This window comes from Xenopus laevis, chromosome 6S, assembly GCF_017654675.1.
Source record: "Xenopus laevis strain J_2021 chromosome 6S, Xenopus_laevis_v10.1, whole genome shotgun sequence".
NCBI classification, from domain to species: domain Eukaryota; kingdom Metazoa; phylum Chordata; class Amphibia; order Anura; family Pipidae; genus Xenopus; species Xenopus laevis.
Window position 1 is genome coordinate 1222069 of NC_054382.1, and position 21639 is coordinate 1243707.

The 21639-nt window shown below is 39.8% G+C and overlaps 1 long non-coding RNA gene across 1 annotated transcript; it reads left to right on the top strand.

The window, feature by feature from the left end:
- The first annotated feature begins 1903 nt into the window (after positions 1-1903).
- LOC121393123 lies at positions 1904-18693 on the top strand. Its single transcript, XR_005962333.1, has 3 exons — positions 1904-2362; positions 18238-18380; positions 18460-18693. It is a non-coding gene; the product is annotated as an uncharacterized LOC121393123 (long non-coding RNA).
- The last annotated feature ends 2946 nt before the right edge of the window (positions 18694-21639 follow it).

The window sequence follows — 21639 nt, forward strand, 5'->3', positions numbered from 1 at the left end:
AGCCCAATATTGCCCACCTCAAGGTGGGCCTATCGGAGGGAGATCCACTCGTTTGGCGACATTGCCAAACGAGCGGATCTCTGTGTATGGGCACCTTAAGTCTGGATCAATATTAGGGCTGGATCTGGATTGTTCTGTATGTGCCATGTCTGTGTGAGGCCAGTGTCAGACTGGGACACAAGGGAACATGAGATTAAAGGGCCATCAGCCAGAGCCCAGTAATCCTGGTATCCCCAGGTTTAAAAAGTTCAGTGTTGAAATGAATACTATTAAAAACAAAATAAATAAATGTAATTGCTTAAAGGGGTTGTTCAACTTCAAACAACTAGTAGGTTTCAGATAGATCACCAGAAATAACGACTTTTTCCAATTACTTTCTATTTTCTATGTGCAGCCGTTTTTCTAATATTGAAGTGTAAAGTTTCATTTTTCACTTTCTAAAGCAGCTCTGGGAGGGGGGGTCGCCGACCCTGTAAGCTGTTCTAAATTGATACATTAAGTTGATACATTTCTGAGCGGAGTCCCTGAGTTTCATTACAGGCAGCTGTTAGAATTAATACAATAGTTGCTGATGCTCCAGAGATGCTGCTGAGAAATGTGTCAACTAAATGTTACAAAATTGTAACAGAATCTGCACCTGAATTACTGAGCTGTCAGACTCAAACACCAGAGACACAAACATTCAACTTTATACTTAGATTTTGGAAAAACAGTAAAAAATAAATAATGGAAAGTAATTGAAAAAAGTCTTTATTTATGAGGAACAATCTGAAAACAACTGATCTGAAAAAAGCGTTTGGAAGGTGAACACTCCTTTATAGGAATTTTTTTGCCCAGTAGATGGCAGCTCACTGAAGTCTATGGGAAATGTTAGAGAGATCACAGCAACCACTATGGCAGCTTCCAGTAAGATACAAAAAAAAGAAGATACCATTGTCCGACGACTTATAACTTTATCCTCTTGATTACAGTTGAGGTCTGACTTACAGTCAGGTCCATAAATATTTGGACAGACAACTTTTTTTCTAATGTTGGTTCTGTACATGACCACAATGAAGTTTAAATGAAACAACTCAGATGAAGTTGAACTGCAGACTTTCAGCTTTAATTCAGTAGGTTGAACAAAAGATTGTATAAAAATGTGACAAACTAAAGCCTTTTTTTTAACACAATCACTTCATTTCCGGGGCTCAAAAGTAATTGGACAAATTAAAAAACTGACAATTAAATGTTCACGTCTAATAGTTGGTAGAAAATCCTTTGCTGCAATGACAGGCTGAAGTGTTGAACTCATGGACATCAGCAGATTGTGGGTTTGCTCCTGTTTAATGCTCTGCCAGGTCTTTACTGCAGCCGCTTCTTTCACTTGCTCTTTGTTTGTGGCCTTTCTGTCCCACGTTTAGTCTTCAACAAGTGAAATGCAGCTCAATTGGCTTCACATCAGCTCAATATTCCACTTCTTTGCTTTAATAAACTCCTGGGTTGCTTTGGCTCTATGTTTTGGCTCATTATGAAACGCCTCCCAATCAATGTGAGTGCATTTAGCTGGATTTGAGCAGACAGTGTCTCTGAAGAGCTCACAATTCATTCTTGTGCTTCTGTGTCACATGATGGATAAACACTAGTGTCCCAGTGCCACTGGCAGCCATGCACCCCAAGCCATCACACTGCCTCCCAAATGTTTTATACACAACTGTGCTATGCTTTGGATCATTAGCTCTTCCCAAGCCTTCTCCACACTTATTTACTCTTGCCATCATTCTGCTAGAGCTTCATCTTGGTTTCATCTGTCCAAACAATGGTTTTCCAGAACTCTGCTGCTTTTTTAGATGTTTTTTTTTAGCAAAGTCTAGTGTAGCTTTTGTATTGTTGATGCTTATGAGTGGCTTGTACCTTGCAGTGCACCCTCTGTATTTACTTTCATCAGTGGTGTAACTACCAGGGGTGCAGCAGGTGCAACTGAACCAGGGTCCGTGGTCTCTGCACCCCCGGTGGGGCCCCACCTGGAAAATAAGGCTCCTGAATCTACAGAATTGTCAGGCTATTGCTTGGCCGCCTAAGGAGGTAAGAAGGACTTCCATGTGCAAATTGGCCATTTAGGGAGCTTTAAGCAGCAGCACTTTCAATTTGCTGTAAAACCTGGAGCGCCCCCTGATTGGCCAGTTTGTACATTGAAGTACATTGTGCCATAGAAGTTTTTTTTTCTTCATCGCTGGCTCCTGTCTGTGTCTCCTGCTGTGTAACCTGATCCCCCCCAGCCCCCCTCCGTCCTGCACAGAACACGCAGCTAATGTAGCAGAGGAATGGAATGAGCTGACAGCAGCGAGAAACTCCAACTTCTTATTGACCTGCTGCTTCCCCTGTAAGTTTCTCTAACTCATAATACTTTACTTAGTCACATGTGAATCACAATGGGAATCTGGGGCTGGGGTTATTATACATGTGATATCCACATATCATTTTCCTATGACTTCTGGGGGTATTTATACATGGGATTGCCTTTATGCCATCCCACTATTTATTCTGGGGGTATTTATACATGGAATTGCCACCGTACCATCTTGCACAATGCCTTCTAAGGCTATACGTTTACTGCTACTTTTTTTTTATTCAGGCTCTCTGCAATTCATATCCCAGTCTTTCATTCAAATCAATTTATAGTTGCTAGGGTAATTTGGACACTAGCAAACAGACTGCTGCAATTGCAAACTGGAGAGCTGTTGAATAAAAAAAGCTAAATAATACAAACCGCAAATAAAAAAAATGAAAAAAACTATTGCAAAGTTTTTCAGAAGATCCCTCTCTGCACCATATTAAAGTTAATGTAAAGGTGAATGACCCCTTCAATGCTGCACTGATTAACCCTTGTCATAAATGCAGTAAAAATGTATTTCAGACTCATGCTTAGATCCTTTGAGAACAAGAATGGGACCTGTTATCCAGAATGCTCCGGATAATAGATCTTTCTGTAATTTGGATCTTCATATTTTAAGTCTAGTAGAAAATCATGTAAACATAAAATGAACCCTCAATAAGGATTAATTATATCTTAGTTGGGATCAAGTACAAGCGACTGTTTTATTATCAAGTGAAAAAGGAAATCATTTTTAAAAAGTTGGAATATTTGATTATAATGGAGTCTATAGGAGACAACCTTTCCGTAATTCAGAGCTTTCTGGAGAACAGGTTTCTGGATCCCATACCTGTACTAAAAGACAAATTGTCTTTCTCAGATTGATTTCTTTTTCTCTGTCCCTATAAACCAGCAGCATTATTCATATACAGTATATATGTGTGTATATTGCAGCCAGAACAGGAACATGATTCATCCATATTATATTATAGGCAGATATATTATTGTTCAATCCAAGGGTGCCACTATTTACTGTCCAAAGCTGCATGAAGTCATTCTTTTCATAAGAGTAATGTTGCTGTGGACTTAAATGATTGAGAACATACATGAACTATTATTCTGAATTGGTAGATATGTATGTCATGAGCAGCCATATTGATCATATTAATGTTCTCTTTACTGGAACAGTTTAACTGCTCTATGACATTAGGTCAGTAATCCTGTGTTCCAGCCCAATACACGTGTGTGTGTTGGGGGGGGGGGGTAGGGGGGCCCAGTTATAAATTTATGTACCAGGGCCCTAGTTAAGCCACTGACTTTCATACAGTCTTCTCTTTATGGTAGACTTGGATATGGAGACTCTACCTCCTGGAGACTGTTCTTCACTTGTTTGGCTCTTGTGAAGGGCTTTCTCTTCCCCATGGAAATGATTCTCAGATCATCCACCACTGTTGTCTTCCATGGACGTCCAGGTCTTTTTGTGTTGCTGAGTTCACCAGTGATTTCTTTCTTTCTCACCATGTACCAAACTGGAGATTTTGCCTCTCCTAATATTGGAGACATTTCTCGCATGGGTTTTTTCTGTTTTTGCAGCTTAAGGAGGACTTGTTTCACCTGCATGGAGAGCTCCTTTGTCCTCATGTTGTCTGTTCCACATACACCCCCCCCCAGGCCCGGACTGGCAATCTGTGGGTTCTGGCAAATGCCAGAGGGGCTGCTATAAGCTCCCATAGAAAGTCAGTATTTAGTGGGCTGGTGGGGGCTGTTTGGGCTTCTATATAGGCTGATTGGGCCTCTGTGTACCTGAAATGACAGGGCCTATTTTAATTCTCAGTCCGGACCTGCCCCCCCCTCAAATCAACTCCAGGGTTTTATCTGCTTCATTGATAATGACATAATCAAGGACTTGCCCCACCTGCCCATGAAATAGACTTTGGCTCAATTGTGAGTCAACACTTTTAAGCCCCTGAAATGAAGAGATTGTGTAAAAAAAGTCTTTAGTTTGTCACATTTTTATACAATCTTTTTGTTCAAGCCACTGAATTAAAGCTGAAAGTCTGTAGTTCAACTGCATCTGAGTTGTTTCATTTCAACTTCATTGTGGTCATGTACAGAACCAAAATTAGAAAAAAGTTGTCTCTGTCCAAAGATTTATGGACCCAACTGTAAGTCAGTATATCAAAGTTTTAGTAGAATAAAGTACCCGCCTATACCAAGTTTTAAATTCTAACTGGTCACTTGTAACTATTGTATTAATATCTGAATATAATAATCACCTAACAGGTTAATCCTTATACAGAAAAAAAACAATCAAAAGGATATCGACCGCACCTACGATTAAAAAACGTTTCTCCTTTATTGTTTTGCTATTAGAAAAGATCACATAAAAGCATGTAGACTCATCATTGCCTGACGCGTTTTGGACTCAACTGCTCCTTAATCATAGGCCTATACAGAAAAACACCAATGACCTCACCTAGATTGGTTGATAGTCTATTGGACTTATGGACCTTACTAAGTGCAGTGCAATATTTAGAAATTCATTACCTCAAATTAATTCTAATTGGGAATCAATTTCCACAAGTGATTTAAAAAACAATTAATTCATCTCTATATTAAGTGCATCCATTAATTATTTTTATATTAATCGGCTAAATAAATTAGCTTCAATTAATCTAAAGTGCAGTGCAGGCCTTTTATCTTTTTTGCAATAATTTATGAATTTTGCCCTGATGAAGACCACGTTAGTGGTCGAAACGCGTAGGGCCAATACTGGGCCATGGGCCAATATTGGGCCATAACTGAAAATGTAAATGTATTTTTGTAAATGTAATAAAATTTTGCCTTTTTTAATTTGATTGTGCAGTCCCTATATTTATCTTTATAAGTTATTAAAACAATCTGCTCATAATTCATGATATAATAGAAGGAAAATAAAATAAAAGGAGGTGGAGTTGTCCCGTTATCTACTGCCTTAATTGTTACTATCCCTGGGACACCACAAAGCTGGAGAAGAAAGGATAACGGGACTGTGATCTCGATGGTTGCACAAACACATACAATATGGAACAGTCCTTACGGGAGAATGCGGGAGAACTGCTCTCTCATAACATTACGGATTGAGACACTTTTGGGAACATTTACTTAGTTCAAGTGAAGGAATAGAATAAAAAAAAACTTTGAATGATTTTTTTGGCTACTTCGACCATTGAATTGGCTACTTTGACCTTCGACTTCGACTTTGAATCGTTCGACTATTCAACCATTCGATAGTCGAAGTACTGTCTCTTTAAAAAAAAAACTTTGACCCCCTACTTCGGCAAGTAAAACCTACCGAGGTGCAATGTTAGCCTATGGGGAAGGTCCCCATAGGCTTTCTAAGCTTTTTTGGTCGTACGATCGATGGATTAAAATCCTTTGAAACGTTCGAACGATCTTTCATTCGATCGAACTAATTGCGATAAATCCTTTGACTTCGATATTCGAAGTCGAAGGATTTACCTTCGGCAGTCGAATATCGAGGGTTAATTAACCCTCGATATTCGACCCTATGTAAATCTGTAAAAGTGCTGATAATATATTTTTTATATGAGCACATTTCTATGAGAACAGCCTATTCCAATGATGGACAAATGGTTATGTGTCAAGTGTAGGAATAATAAAGTCTAATAACAAATGTCCCTATATCTGATCATAAAAACAAATCCCTAAGGCAGGAAAGGTGAAGGGAGGGGTGATGTTCCCCCATTTATTATTTCTCTTATTAATGACACCCAGTGATGAGAGGCCACTTTGTAAGTTACTGACAGAATTCAGAGTGTCAGCAGTTGGGCCCCTTGTGTTTTCTTCATTTACTGATTCCTCCCTGTGTCTGATTTTAACTGATAAAGAACCACAAGGCTGAGGGACAGTTGTAAGCGGGAAATATCTGTAGATAAGAACATTCAGTTCTCTTCCAACATTGACGTATGTTTGTGTCCTCCCATTTTAATCTATAAAAGTTGTGAGAAGAGGAGAGTCTATGGCAAAGCCCTCGTGTTCCACTTCGGTGTCACATCGAATTCTTTCCCAAATCAGAACCATTCTATGTTCTTTGTTAAACTCAATAAACCTCATTCTATTTGAAATAGCCTTATCTTTGAGTTTTGCTTTCCATATACAGGGCCGCCATTAGAAATCACGGGGCCCCGTACAACAAAATTTTTGGGGCCCCGCCCACACTGACGACCAAGCTCCGCCCCATATCCCACCCACATCGCAGTTAAAAGACCACACAGACATCAGCGCTAAAAAAGTAACCCCCCCCACACAAGTTGTAAAAAGCTATTGATGGTCAGGGCCCCCTTATAAAAAATTGGGGCCCCCAAAAAAAAATTTAATTTTTTTTTTTTTTTTTTAAAAAAACATTGGTGGCAGGGGCCCCCTTATAAGTTAAAAAAAACTTGGGGCCCCAACAAAAAAAAATGTAAAAAAAAACGAAAAAATAAACAAACATTGGTGGCAGGGGCCCCCTTATAAGTTAAAAACAAATTGGGGCCCCAAAAATATAATTGAAAAAAAAAAGAACTGGTGGCAGGGGCCCCCTTACAAGTTAAAAAAATTTGGGGCCACCAAGAAGAAAATTAATTTTTTTTTTTTAAAAAAACCAAAAAAAAACAATGGTGGCAAGGAGCCCCTTACGAGTTAAAAAAAAAATTGGGGCCCCAAAAAAAAAGTTTTAAAAAAAAAGTTTGGCGGCAGGGGCCTATAGAATATTTAAATAATACATTTGTGGCCGGGGGATTAAAAAAAAAAACACACAAACTGGTGTCAGTAGAATTGAACTTGTGGCTTCAGTACTTCAACTTCACCTCCTTTCGTGACTTCGGGTCTTTGCGCTGCTTCAGGACTTCGGCTTCGGCTGTTTTCGTGACTTCGGGTCTTTTCGGCGCTTCGTGACTTCGGCTTTTTCCGTGACTTCGGGTCTTTTCGGCGAATCGGCTTCGGCTTTTCGGCACTTCCGCATTCGGCAACGCAAGAGGCAAGACGTACGGATCGGGGGCTCGTAAGGGGGGCCCGGATCTTCAAAAAATGCAGCGCTGCCGGGCCCCCCTTCATGCCCGGGCCCGGTACACTTGTCCCCCCTGTCCCCCCCTGATGGCGGCCCTGTCCATATAACGAGGTCATAGCAATAAAATTAGCAACACATTTGGTGACTCTCCCGACGTGATCATTTTCCTGATGCCTGAGATTTTCCAGTCGCATTTGTTCAAGGGCCAGTTATCTACAGGATAAACTGATGGCAGTGCAATCGGTCTATCGCTTATGTATAAAGTAGATCCGGCAGCGGCAGACTCCATAGTGTGAGTATTCATGGTTTTCAGCCTGTTCTATTTTGCTCATTGTTTTGTTAAGTGTTGTGACAATTAGTTCAAATGCCACTCGTGATAGGAATACGCTTTTTCCTTACTATTTTTGTCATGTATGTCGTTGCTTATTATGAAACATTAGACTAATCTGTCATAGAAACTACACAAGTATGTTGGTTGATGAATGAAAAAGAATCCCTGTGTCTTGAGCTGGATGAATGAGGTTGAGACCGGATACAATAACCGGCATCAGACTAGTGTGTGAATAAGATTTAGAATAAGTATAATCTGTATGAAAGTGTCCATGAGGGAATTCACGGCTCTTTCTCAGAGTCTGTTTGTGTTCTGGGATTTTCCCTATGATTCCTGTTTAGGAGGCGACTCCACAGACCAGGGAATGGAAATCTAGGATGTTCCAGAGGGAATTCTTGTAGTGTGTGAAGTGTCCATCACTTTCCCGTCTGTGTGAATCAGCAGATGACAAACGAGAGCCCGAGAAACATCTATGTGTCCTCCATCTGCAACTTCAAATAGGTTTTCTTCCCTTACACCCAGTTGTAAGTCCCACACAGTAAATCCCCACTACAGACACAGGTCCCACTATCTATACTAGGGAGCTTTCACATGTCTCCAAATGGAGAAATTAGTTCTGCTGAATAAGCTGAAAGCTACAGATGTAACTATCTTCTGCCTTACTTCTCTAGGAGGTTTCATTTTCCGTGTCTATTATCTGATATTAATTATTCCTAATTTTAAAATCCCAAACTCTTCTAAATTACAGAGGAAAGTATAACATCATTTTTCCTGCAGGCGACCCGAGGAGTTTATGTGTCTGTTTGTCTCCACTGTTTGTTTTTATAAACAAAACAAATGTTAATAACTTGCTGCTCAGCTTTTTTACATTGTTATATAGGTGTGTTTCTACAGGTCTGTTAGAGCATATTGTGAATGTAATACTTGTGTGTATGTTACAAAGAAAAGGACTTGACACAAATATGAATTTGATGTGTGTGTAATGAATACATTTACCTTACTGTTTTTGGTTCTCTTTAATGTTTATATGTTTTAATTGGTACCACTTGTAATATAATATTTGTTCTATGTGTCTGACACTATTATACTAATATTGTTATTTTGTCTTTGACTATCATGTCACTATTCTTATCTTATCCTAACATTGTCTTCTTTGTTATTTAGTTCTCTTGTGTATTTTAATTTGTGAATGGGTTACTCGTGAATAAGGTTAATACACTCCACTTGTCTTTATAGTGTTAATAGAAATATTAGTGTTGTCTCTTTAAAGGAACAGTAACACCAAAAATGTAAGTGTTTTAAAGTAATGAAAATATCATGTAGTGTTGCCCTGCACTGGTAAAACTGATGTGTTTGCTTCAGAAACACTACTATAGTTTATATAAACAAGCTGCTGTGAAGCAATGGCGGAAATTGAAAAATGGCTATATGGCACAGGATAACTAATGGATAACAGATAACACCATTAAATAGACAGAGCTTATCTGCTATCTGCTGTGTAACCTGAGCCTTTTCTCCTTTGAATGGCTGCCCCCATAGCTACACAGCAGCTTGTTTATATAAACTATAGTAGTACTTATCTGTTATCTACTGTGTATCCTGTGCTTGAATGGCTGCCCCCATGGCTACACAGCAGCTTGTTTATATAAACTATAGTAGTACTTATCTGTTATCTACTGTGTATCCTGTGCTTGAATGGCTGCCCCCATGGCTACACAGCAGCTTGTTTATATAAACTATAGTAGTACTTATCTGTTATCTACTGTGTATCCTGTGCTTGAATAGCTGCCCCCATGGCTACACAGCAGCTTGTTTATATAAACTATAGTAGTACTTATCTGTTATCTACTGTGTATCCTGTGCTTGAATGGCTGCCCCCATGGCTACACAGCAGCTTGTTTATATAAACTATAGTAGTACTTATCTGTTATCTACTGTGTATCCTGTGCTTGAATGGCTGCCCCCATGGCTACACAGCAGCTTATTTATATAAACTATAGTAGTACTTATCTGTTATCTACTGTGTATCCTGTGCTTGAATGGCTGCCCCCATGGCTACACAGCAGCTTGTTTATATAAACTATAGTAGTACTTATCTGTTATCTACTGTGTATCCTGTGCTTGAATGGCTGCCCCCATGACTACACAGCAGCTTGTTTATATAAACTATAGTAGTACTTATCTGTTATCTACTGTGTATCCTGTGCTTGAATGGCTGCCCCATGGCTACACAGCAGCTTGTTTATGAGTTAGATTGATAACTCTTTTAAAGTGTATTATGTTTTAGTTGTGATCTAAAACAAATCCACTTTCCATATCTAACAGTCCTCTGGCCATGCTAGTTGAGTGCCCAAAACATTTCAAGTTTCAAAGCCTTTGTTAAGTGTCACAGTGGAGGGGACAAGGCTGAGTTTTCCTGGCCAGAAGGCGATAGTTTTCTCTCCTCTCACAACTTGAAATTCTGCTGTGATAGATAAAGGATTTTATCTGCCATGAGCGTAAACACCAGTTCACTACATTTCCCACAATTCTCTGTTGCACAATATTTCAGATGCTTAACTTCTCCCGCTGACTCAGGATCTTTTAACTACAGCTAATTTTTGTTTTTTAACTTTGCCATTTCATATTCATCTGTATTTTTTCTGTATCTCCTCAATCTGGATCTTTTCACCAACATGAAAGTAACAAAGTTTTCCATTCATATCTGTGATGCCTTTACATCTATTGCTTATCCTAATATCAGATCTATGGACTGATTATGAACTATTAAGAACTGTACAGAGACTGCTGCATTAACTGAATACAAGTGAATATTTCTTCATATTTCTATCCACAGCCATGATGTCTCTCTGATTGGACTTTCCTCTATAATGAACTGACGGACTGATATTGAAACGGCTTAATTTTACGTTTTAGATTCATACAGTATTGAATGTGATATAGTTAAATTGTGTGACATTGACAAGAACAGTGGGAATGTGATAATGAAAAAGTTTTTTATGTATGTTTAGTTATAGATTAGTTATGAAAACAACAAAGGTATTTGTTTAAAAAGCTTTTAGGCTAAGGCCACACTAGGCGATAGCGCCGTGATTTGACTCGCGGCGACTTTTCGCCGCCACTTTTAAGCCGCAATCGCTGGAGAAACTTTTGCACTGGCGTCTATGGGAAATCGCGACAAATCGCCAGCGTAAAAACACACGCGGCAATCTTTTTTCTATTGTCGCTCGAAATCACCTAGTGAGGCAATTTCGAGCGACAGTAGAGAAAAGATCGCCGCGTGTGTTTTTACGCTGGCGATTTGTCGCGATTCCCCATAGACGCCAGGGCAAAAGTTTCCCCAGTGATTGCGGCTTAAAAGTCAAGGCGAAAAGTCACCGCGAGTCAAATCGCGGCGCTATCGCCTAGTGTGGCCTTAGAAGGAAAGTTTTCTGTAATTACTTAATTGTATTATTGCCCCAGATCCTCAGCTCTATATGTAGCTGGTTGTGTGTAAACGGCACTGACATAAACAAAATGATAGACCCATAATAATAGAACTTTGTCTAATATTAGTATTGAATAGAGTCGAGATGCCAAGACTGATCCTCCCATAATGTAAAATCTATAAATCTATCACCGTCATAAACATAGAAGTTGTCCAAATAAATAAAGTAACTGACCAACATAGTGTGACTTTAGATTAGTATGTGTTTTGATAGGAAAAAGAAGGTTGAACTCATATTGTTTCTGAAATGTTTGTTGAATGTCATATAGTCAAAGTTTTAGAGCTGCAACAATAAGGGGCACATTTACTATGGGTCGAATATCGAGGGTTAATTAACCCTCGATATTCGACCAGGAACTAAAATCGTTCGACTTCGAATATCGAAGTCGAACGATTTAGCGCTAATACTTCGATCGAACGATCGAAGGATTATTTGTTCGATCGAACGATTAAATCCTTCGAATCTAACAATTCGAAGGATTTTAATCGTTCGATCGAACGAATATCCTTCGATCAAAAAAACATAGGTAAGCCTATGGGGACCTTCCCCATAGGCTAACATTGAGTTCGGTAGCTTTTAGCTGCCGAACTAGGGGGTCGAAGTTTTTCTTAAAGAGACAGTACTTTGATTATCGAACGATCGAATAGTCGAACAATTTTTAGTTCGAATCGTTTGATTCGTAGTCGAAGTCGTAGTCGAAGGTCGAACTAGCCCATTCGATGGTCGAAGTAGCCAAAAAAACACTTCGAAATTCGAAGTTTTTTTTATTCGAATCCTTCACTCGAGCTTTGTAAATGTGCCCCTAAGTGTAATGTTTTTATAGAAGAGTTCAGTTATTGCAAATGATTAGGTTACATTTTATATGTGGTTAAACAACTCCATTGGAAGTTTCATTAAGTCTATCCATGTTATCCTAGTATTAATACTTGCTCTATATTTCTCTGTTAGAATTTGTGCTATAAGTACCTCCCCCAACTTCTCCTCTCATTTCATTTACATCTATAAGATAAAGCTTTTCTCAGCCGTATGTGGGGAGGTAAGAAAGAAAGAGAATAATGTTTTGCTTTTCAATAGTAATGAAATCAGTATTATATTCATCTCTTATAACAGCTCACATATAACATGTTACATATATATATTATATATTCTTTGTCATTTTGTAGGGTTTTCTGTTCCCAGCTGCACTTAACCAAGTTATTTCATGAAACAGGATTTATCTGTAGCTCCCGAGCTTCCTGTGTTTTCTTTTCACTGATTTCAGCTTTCAGCTGCACTTCTGTACTGGTGCTGCCATGACGTTGAACTGTAACTCACAACAGCGCACACCACTGTCCACCAATTACAACAGACCTCCCTTGTTCCTGGGGGCCCTCTTACTGTGCCTATGATTTACTAATATGAAACGTTTTTAAAATGTTCCAAAAGAGGAAAAGTTTATATTTTTTATATCTGGAACGGTCTAATTCCTATGACGGATGAATGGCTAGTGTCAGAGGGTTGATATTTGTCACCCCCGCCCTCTATGACGCCATAACGCTATAGGGCCCAAGGCAGGATGGACTATAAGGGCTAATGGTCAACTGTGGACAATGGTCACTCATATAACTTATAGTAGGCCATACAAATAAATGATCTCCACTCTGTTACTTAAATTCCAGAGTGTCAGCATAGTGTCAGCATGTCTCTTATGCCCTTTTGCAGAAGTGTTGCTCAATTACTGGCTGTACCACAATGGCTATGATTAGCCAACAGATGTCTATGAGGCTGTGGACAGTTGGAACCAGAAGATGTTGCAATGTTGCAAAACTGCACATCTTACAGGAATGTATAAATGTATATGCCAGTAAGTCTCCTCGCCGGACCATGTATGGTATTTCCCTGTACCCCTTGTCACAATTACTGTAAATGCCTTCTGAAAGTTATATAACGCCTGGACCAAGAGTCCTTGGTTGACATTCTATGTGTAACTTCAACAGCTTACCCAGACACAACTGTTATGTTGTATTCTGTATGAATAAATTGCCTGACTATTACTAAAGGTTTTCCTTTACTGAGTTTTGTCTTACACAAGGTCAAAATGGTACTACTACAAATACCATCAGTATACGTATTGGGTTTGTTACCACAAGTGTTATAGTGCTAGGGGCATGGTCTGAGATGATTATGTCATGTATGTTTATATGGCTTGATGTTGGAGCGTGTTTTGGTTTACTAGTATATAATCTATTCTGGTTTATAGGTCATGTACATGTGAGTAGTAGGTAAATTCCCAATCTAAGGGGTGTGTGATCTGCCATGCGTGTAGTAGTTGTAATTTCTTTGTGAATGAACAAAGGGGATTAGCTCCTTGGGACGGGGGTTTATTCCTATCTATTTGCTGGTCCATGACTACATTGAAATCTCCTGCCACCAATAATTGTTAAGTAGGAATATCTATTGTTTGCTGCAGACTATAAAAGCTATGTGTAGGGGAATTCGGGGCATATATGTTACAAAATCACATACATTTCCATGTTGGCCTGTCCTTTAATGATTAAGAATCTGCCTTCTGGATCTTCAATGTTATTGAGTAGTTTCCAATTAAGACTTTTGTGTATTAATATAGCTACTCCACGGCTATGTGATGTGTATAGGGCTGCATAGCATGTTCCTACTCAATCTTTGCAGAGTTTTTGATGCTCCTCTGCCGTGAGGTGTGTTTCTTGTAGGAGTGCTATATGTGTGTGTGACAGTTTGAGGTGATGAAGAATCTTGTATGTCTTGATTGGGTTATTAATGCCTCCTACATTCCAGGATGAGACTCCTATCTGTGTTGTCTTGTTAGTCGTATGTAATGTTCATGTCATTTGAACTTGTGACTTTCTGTGTGGTTGTCCATGATATTGTAGTTTGGCAATTTATTTGTTTTGGTGCTCGCTTCCTCCTCCTCATTTTCATAGGTATTAAGATAAAGAATAGATGAGAGAGAGAAAGATAAGGAAAAAGAATTCAACATATTATTAAACAAAACATGTCCTCCGATATCAGACTTAGGATTTTTTTTCCCCTATAGTTCATAAGAACATCTGGCGGAGTATTTGAGTTGCATTGCTCAGATGGAGTCTAGTAGTCTGGAGCCATTTTTTTCATGTATCCATTGTGTTGGGGCACTATTTCATCCTTTAATAGGTTCATAACGTGTGTATAATTAGTGCCATAGTTTGTCCCATGCCATAATATCCAGCTCCAAGGACGTGTCTTTGTTCGAGCTAGCTTCCGGCCTTGTATGGCCTTATTACAGTAATGGGTTTAGTCACAGTCGAGTATTGTGTAATTAGCCACCCAAGTGAGTCCCATGTGAGTAGGGCAGGAAAAAGGAAAAAAAAGGAAAATAATACATCCGGGTTGTTCAGTTTGGGGGTCAGACTCTCCGCTGGATGCCTGAGAGCAGTTGAGAGATTGTATAAAGCTTTTAGCAGATTCAGGTTTTGTGAAAGTGTGTCGTCCCTTGATGTAGTATTTTCAGTCGCACTGGATAGAGCAGTGCAAACTTAATGCCTCGGTTGTACAATATCTTGCATATTGATGAGAATTGTCGTCTTTTTTCTGTGACCATGGCAGAAAAGTCTTGGAATAGTAGCAACTTGCAGCCCTCAAATTCCAGTATGTCCATTCTTCTGTATTCTGCCATGAGTTTGACTTTATCTACATAGTTGGTCACTTTGAATATTATTGGCCTGGGCCTTTTCGCTTGGTTTAGTTTCAGTGGGCCTATCCTGTAGACTCTGTCTATATTAAGTTGCAGGTTGCTCTCCATTTTGTATATTAATCCAGGTGGAGTAAATCTGACAAATTCCCATAAATCTTGTACTTTTATTCATTTAGGGTTAGTGTATTAGAGTTAGGGTTAGTGTATTAGGGTTAGGGTATTAGGGTTAGGGTTAGTGTATTAGGGTTAGGATTAGTGTATATTAGGGTTAGGGTTAGTGTATTAGGGTTAGGGTTAGTGTATTAGGGTTAGGGTTAGGGTCAATCAAGGGTAGGTTGCTCCTTCTGTTCCTGTTTTCAGGTCTTCAATGCAATCTATTAGTATTGTGTTGGTTTTTTTTGTATGTGTTCTACTTGACTTTCCAACCCTCATTCAAACGTTCAGTGTGTTGCTAGATTTCAGATAGCATCTCCTTTACAGAGAATGAAATGAAAAAAAAAAACATTTTTTGCTTGAATGTGGGAGTTAGCAATTCTGCTACCATCTTGGCGGTTTCCTGCGCTAAGGTTTGCTGTGTGTCTGCTGGGAGTGCTCATCTCTGAATTGCTTTGGTTTGCTGAGGTATGTTCTGGTGTTGAGGTAGGAGGTGCTGTTGTCTCTCTCCTTGTGTCTCGCTTGTCACATTGGGTTTTTGGTTTAGACATGAGGTTTGTTTTGGTAGGATATCTGTACATGCATGAAGTCAAAGTATAGGCTTTTACCACAGCCTGTTAATGATTCACTATTAGTGTAACACAGAAAATCATGGAGCCCCCGGGGTTCAATGACATCCTGTTTAGCCTGGGGCATTGTTGTGAGTAGGATAGCCATAGATTGGTGGTGGGTCCAATGTCGCGTCTGTGGGGGTAAGGGGGAGATATTCAGGTTGATGCATTGCTGCAATATGGTTGTGCTTGTAGCTAAGCCTCTACCTTCCCTGCTGTATAGCCTTTTAGCTTTCAGTTTAAACTCAGTTGGTTTCCAAGTGTTTTGGTGCTTTGGTGTCCTACTGCGATAGGCTGATATGCTGGAGAAAGTCAGACAATGAGTGCCCAAAATCACGCTGGGGGGTGCTGTGGACTGCAGTTGGAGGTAGCCAACCAGTCTCACACAGCTTGTGATGTCCTGGCATGGGGCTTTGAGGTGTTAAAGCAGTATAGTTGACAAGTGTAGTCCGGGTTTAACTGCTGCTGGCCCCTTCCATTGCTTTGGGTATATTTTGGCAGGGAGGAGGGCACCCTGGGATCAAGTGTGTGGCAGCAGCAAGTCAGTGGTGGTCAGTTTCTGTGGTGTTGCCCGGCTGCTCCATGTAGCCGCACCCACTCGGTCAGTCGCCCCGTGCACTTGCGTGTATGCGAGGTTGAGGCCTCCCCGGCAGCAGTAGGCCTCGGATGGATTTCCACTCTCCCTGGTGCCAGCAACCGATTCCAGCTGGCTCTCCATGCAGGTGCCACACTGAGGCTCTTTTGGTGCGGTAGAGGCAATTAGTGCCTTTATACTGGGTGGATGGCCAGGGAGTATAATTATAGCCCCTGGAGCCCACAGGTTTTGCATCCTACCAGCAGGGCCGCCATTAGAAATCACGGGGCCCCGTACAACAAAATCTTTGGGGCCCCATTGGCCCTGCCCACCCCAGATCCAGCCCACAACACAGTTAAAAGACCTTAGCGCTAAAACTGTAAACCTCCCTCACACACAAGTTATAAAAAGCCATTGATGGGCAGGGCCCCCTATAAGTTACAAAAAACTGTGGCACCAGGGCCATCGCTAGCGACAATTCGGCAGCAATCTCATCCAACAAATCAGCAGCAATCTCACTGACAGCACAATTCACTAGCGAACGAGCAATTGCTAGCGTTTGTTCACATTCTATTTCCAGGCGACTTTTCGCTCTAGTGAACGTTCATTACTCCGCAAATTCACTAAAGTGCAAATTTTACTGAACATTACCTCTTTCCTTCACCACTGAATGCATGCATTAAAGTTGGAAAAAACACTGGTGACTTGTCCTTTTTTAAGTGGGATTGCCTGCAAAAGTCCTAACTATTGAACTTTTTTATGTCAACATTTTTCCCCAGACATTTGAGGGGCATGGAACATTCGTTTTAGGGTGGGCGCATGTGTAGGGCATTAAAAGATCTATTTTGTATTTATTCAGGTTCCTTGCACATGTGTAATAATAAGTGGACACTTCAAGCATTTGCACCCACATCACTAATAAAGACATGTATACAACTTTAATGAACCCGTCCTATTCAAATTGACCTTAGCCTAAGAAGACTAAGGAAGTTTCATTAGGCAGAAGCGATCACTAGTGTTATTTTGCTTTGAGACACTCTCACTGCTGAAGTAACGCTAGTGAAAAGTCGCCATTGTTCGGCACCCAGGACGCAAGTGCTATTTTCTAGTTATTTATACCTAATCAATTTTTGAGATGTTGGTCTCCCTAATTGAGTTCAATTATTATTTACTGTCATTAGAAGGAAGTGGAATACATTTTGCCTTCCAAACACAAGGATGGAGGGTCCAGTATCTCATTAAGTAGAAGGATTTTTGGCCTGACTAAAAATCTTGCACAGCAGCTGACCTTTCACAGACTTTTCACCACAGATATCCCAATAAACGTACCGGATATACTCGAGTATAAGCCGTCCCGAGTATAAGCCGAGGTACCTAATTTTACCTCCAAAAACTGGGAAAGCTTATTGACTCGAGTATAAGCCTAGGGTGAGAAATGCAGCAGCTTCTGGTAAGTTTAAATAAAAAAATGTAGGGTTTCTGCTCCCATTGGAGGTGCCGGCGTCTAGTTTTTGGATGCCGGCGACCATTCTTGGACGCCGGCGACCATTCTTGGACGCCGGCGAATATTCTTGGACGCCATTTTTGCGCTTGACCCGAGTATAAGCCGAGGTAGAGTTTTTCAGCATATTTTGGGGGCTGAAAAACCTGGCTTATACTCAAGTATATACGGTATCTATTTTCACATTTCAGAGGCCACACTCCTAAGATGGGGCAATGATAGTTGTCTGGTGGTCCATGGTTTGTGCAAGTCAAAATTGTCAAACTTTTGGCTATTTCTGTGAACATTTCTTCATAAAAATGCTGAATTTCCAAGAGAAGCCATCAATTTTTCATGAGTATGTACTGGGTTCCAAATGTCCCTCTGCTCTAAAATTCTTACCTTTGCATGACTTTTGTTGACTGCATCTATAACGAAGAATAAAGCTAAATTGTTTTTCTTTTATATATTTTATTTACATTAACAGTTTTGACATGATTTTTTTCTAGGTAACTGTTCAAAGGACACAGAGAGGTGGATCTCTGAAACACCCATCGATTTAAAACAACAGGACACTCCGAGTCCAGTAGCCAGTGATATCTCCTATAAAGAGGATGCAGCAAAAAATCCCTCACACACATGGAACCAAACGGTGAGCAAAGGAGAGAAACCATATTACTGCACTGAGTGGGGAGAAATATAATACTAATATTCTTCTGTCTTCTCCTCAGTTGATCCATCAGAAAAATGACACTGATTCATCAGAGAATTTACATACAGACTGTGAGGAGATCACTGCTCAAAACAGTCATTTTGTCTTAAGCCAAGAAGTCCAGGAAGCCAGTTGTACAGAATTGTTTATATAAACTATAGCTTGTTTATATAAACTATAGTAGTACTTATCTGTTATCTACTGTGTATCCTGTGCTTGAATGGCTGCCCCCATGGCTACACAGCAGCTTGTTTATATAAACTATAGTAGTACTTATCTGTTATCTACTGTGTATCCTGTGCTTGAATGGCTGCCCCCATGGCTACACAGCAGCTTGTTTATATAAACTATAGTAGTACTTATCTGTTATCTACTGTGTATCCTGTGCTTGAATGGCTGCCCCATGGCTACACAGCAGCTTGTTTATATAAACTATAGTAGTACTTATCTGTTATCTACTGTGTATCCTGTGCTTGAATGGCTGCCCCCATGGCTACACAGCAGCTTGTTTATATAAACTATAGTAGTACTTATCTGTTATCTACTGTGTATCCTGTGCTTGAATGGCTGCCCCCATGGCTACACAGCAGCTTGTACAAAGGACATTGTGTAAGATGATTCTTATTGAAAAAAAACCCACAATTTTTGTTTGCTGTTGTACTAAACATTGCAAATAAAGAATGATTTGTGATTTCACTTCATCCTGCACCTTGTGGGTTTTTATCAGAGTAAGCCCTGGAGGAGATTCACATTATACTCCCAATTAAATTGACATGACTTTTTTGCTTTACAGTTTTGCAGTTTAGACTTACTGGGAGTTGGACAGACCAAATCACTAACTCGTGTCAGATCAGGTAACCCAGAGAAAACCCAAATTACAAAGGAAGTTTTATCCAGTACAAGTATGAGATCTGTTATCCAGAAACCTATTATCCAGAGAGCCCTGAATTATGGAAAGGCCTTCTCCCAAAGATTACATTTTATCCAAATAATCCAGTTTTATGAAACTGATTTCCCTTTTCTGTGTAATAATAAAACAGTCGCTTGTACTTGATCCCAACTAAGATATAATTAAAGGAGAAGGAAAGGCTAAAAGTAAGTAATCTTTATCAGAAAGGTCTATATAAATACACCAGTAACCCCTCAAAGTAATGTTGCTCTGAGTCAAAAGAAACAGCACATTTCTTTCCTTCTATTGTGTACTCATGGGCTTCTGTATCAGACTAACTGTTTTCAGCTTAAACCTCCAGGGCTAGGGCTTGAGCATGCTCAGTTTCTCCCCTCTCCCCTTCCCTTCTCCTTCCTTGCTTCTCCCCTCCCTGCTGTAAACTGAGCCTAGGGCTGTTAGAGACTCAGGCAGGAAGTGATGTCACACCAAGCTAATATGGCAGCTGCTATGCTAAACAAACAGAGACAGTATGTAGAGCTGTTTACACTGGTAGGGTAAAGCATTCTGCACAATAAATATAGTGTTATATGTGGATAATCTATTGGCATTAAACTGTCTTGGTAGATTTCCTTCTCCTTTAATCCTTATTGGAAGTCAAACCATCCTATTGGGTATATTTATGTTTATATGATTTTCTAGTAGATTTAAGGTATGAAGATCCAAATTACAGAAATATCCCTTATCTGGAATACCCCAGGTCCCGAGCATTCTGCATAATAGGTCCCATACCTGTACAAGCAAATGCCAGTCTGGGGCTGAAGCCATGAGTTAGTTGTTCACAGCTGGAATAAAATTGAGAGCTCAATGTAATTAAAAGGGATAGTGATGCCTTTACAACTCCTGTCTGACACTAAGAATAAGGCTATTACATTCATGGGGTCAGACCCTTTCCACATTGCTAATCAAAGGCATGCTGGGAATTGTAGTTTAACCACCAATGACTGCAGCCGCCTAGGATTATGGGTACTGCATCTAATAGTTGTATAGGCACATGGACACACTTTTGGCAAAAGAGCAGTTAGTACAGTGGTAAGAAAAAGAGCTAAAATATTCATAGTTATGAACTATGTGGTTGGACAGTAGAACCCCCATTTTAAGTTTTTCAAGGGACTGGGAAAAAGTATTAAAATCAAGGAAATGTGTTAAAACAACTTATTCTTCAAGTACAGATATGGGATCTGTTATCTGGAAACCCATTATCCAGAAAGCTCTGAATTACAGAACGGTTGTCTCCTATAGAACCATTTTATCTAAATAATCATTATTTTTTAAAAATGGTTTCCTTTTTCTGTGTAATAATAAAACAGTAACTTGTACTTGATCCCAACTAAGATATAATTAATCCTTATTGGAGGCAAAACCAGCCTATTGGGTTTATTTCATGTTTATATGATTTTCTAGTAGACTTAAGGTATGAAGATCCAAATTAAGCAAAGATCCATTATCCAGAAAGCCCCAGGTCCCGAGCATTCTGGATAACAGGTCCCAAACCTGTACTGAAAAGATATAAGCACAGGAGTCAATTTTATTTTGAAAAACAATATTTACCATGGGAATGACAAGGGTTAATCATTGCAGCATTAAAGGAGACATATAGAATTAGTAAAAACCCGCCCATAATATGTGTGAAATGTCATATATCTGTAAATTATTTTGTGTAAGTATTAATATTGTGTGGAACTGCTACAAATGATCTGCATAATAGAAAAAGTCAGTGTAACATACCCTGTGTGACAACTAGGGATGCACCGAATCCAGGATTCGGTTCGGGATTCGGCCAGGATTCGGCCTTATTCAGCAGGATTCGGATTCGGCCGAATCCTTCTGCCCAGCCGAACCGAATCCGAATCCTAATTTGCATATGCAAATGGCGGGAGGGAAATTGCATGACTTTTTGTCAGAAAACAAGGAAGTAAAAAATGTTTTCCCCTTACCACCCCTAATTTGCATATGCAAATTAGGGTTCGGATTCGGTTTGGTATTCCGCCGAATCTTTCACGAAGGATTCGGGGGTTCGGCCGAATCCAAAAAAGTGGATTCGGTGCATCCCTAGTGACAACCTACAGCAAATCATCTGTATAGTGAATACACAAGTGTTTATGTGTATATGAGATGTATGATGTGTGTCTGCAGGGTCGGACTGGGCTGACGGGACACTGGGAAAAAACTGTGAGTGCATTTTTAGCCAAACCAAAATTAGAAAAAGTTGCCTGTCCAAATATTTATGGACATAACTGTATATCTATAAGG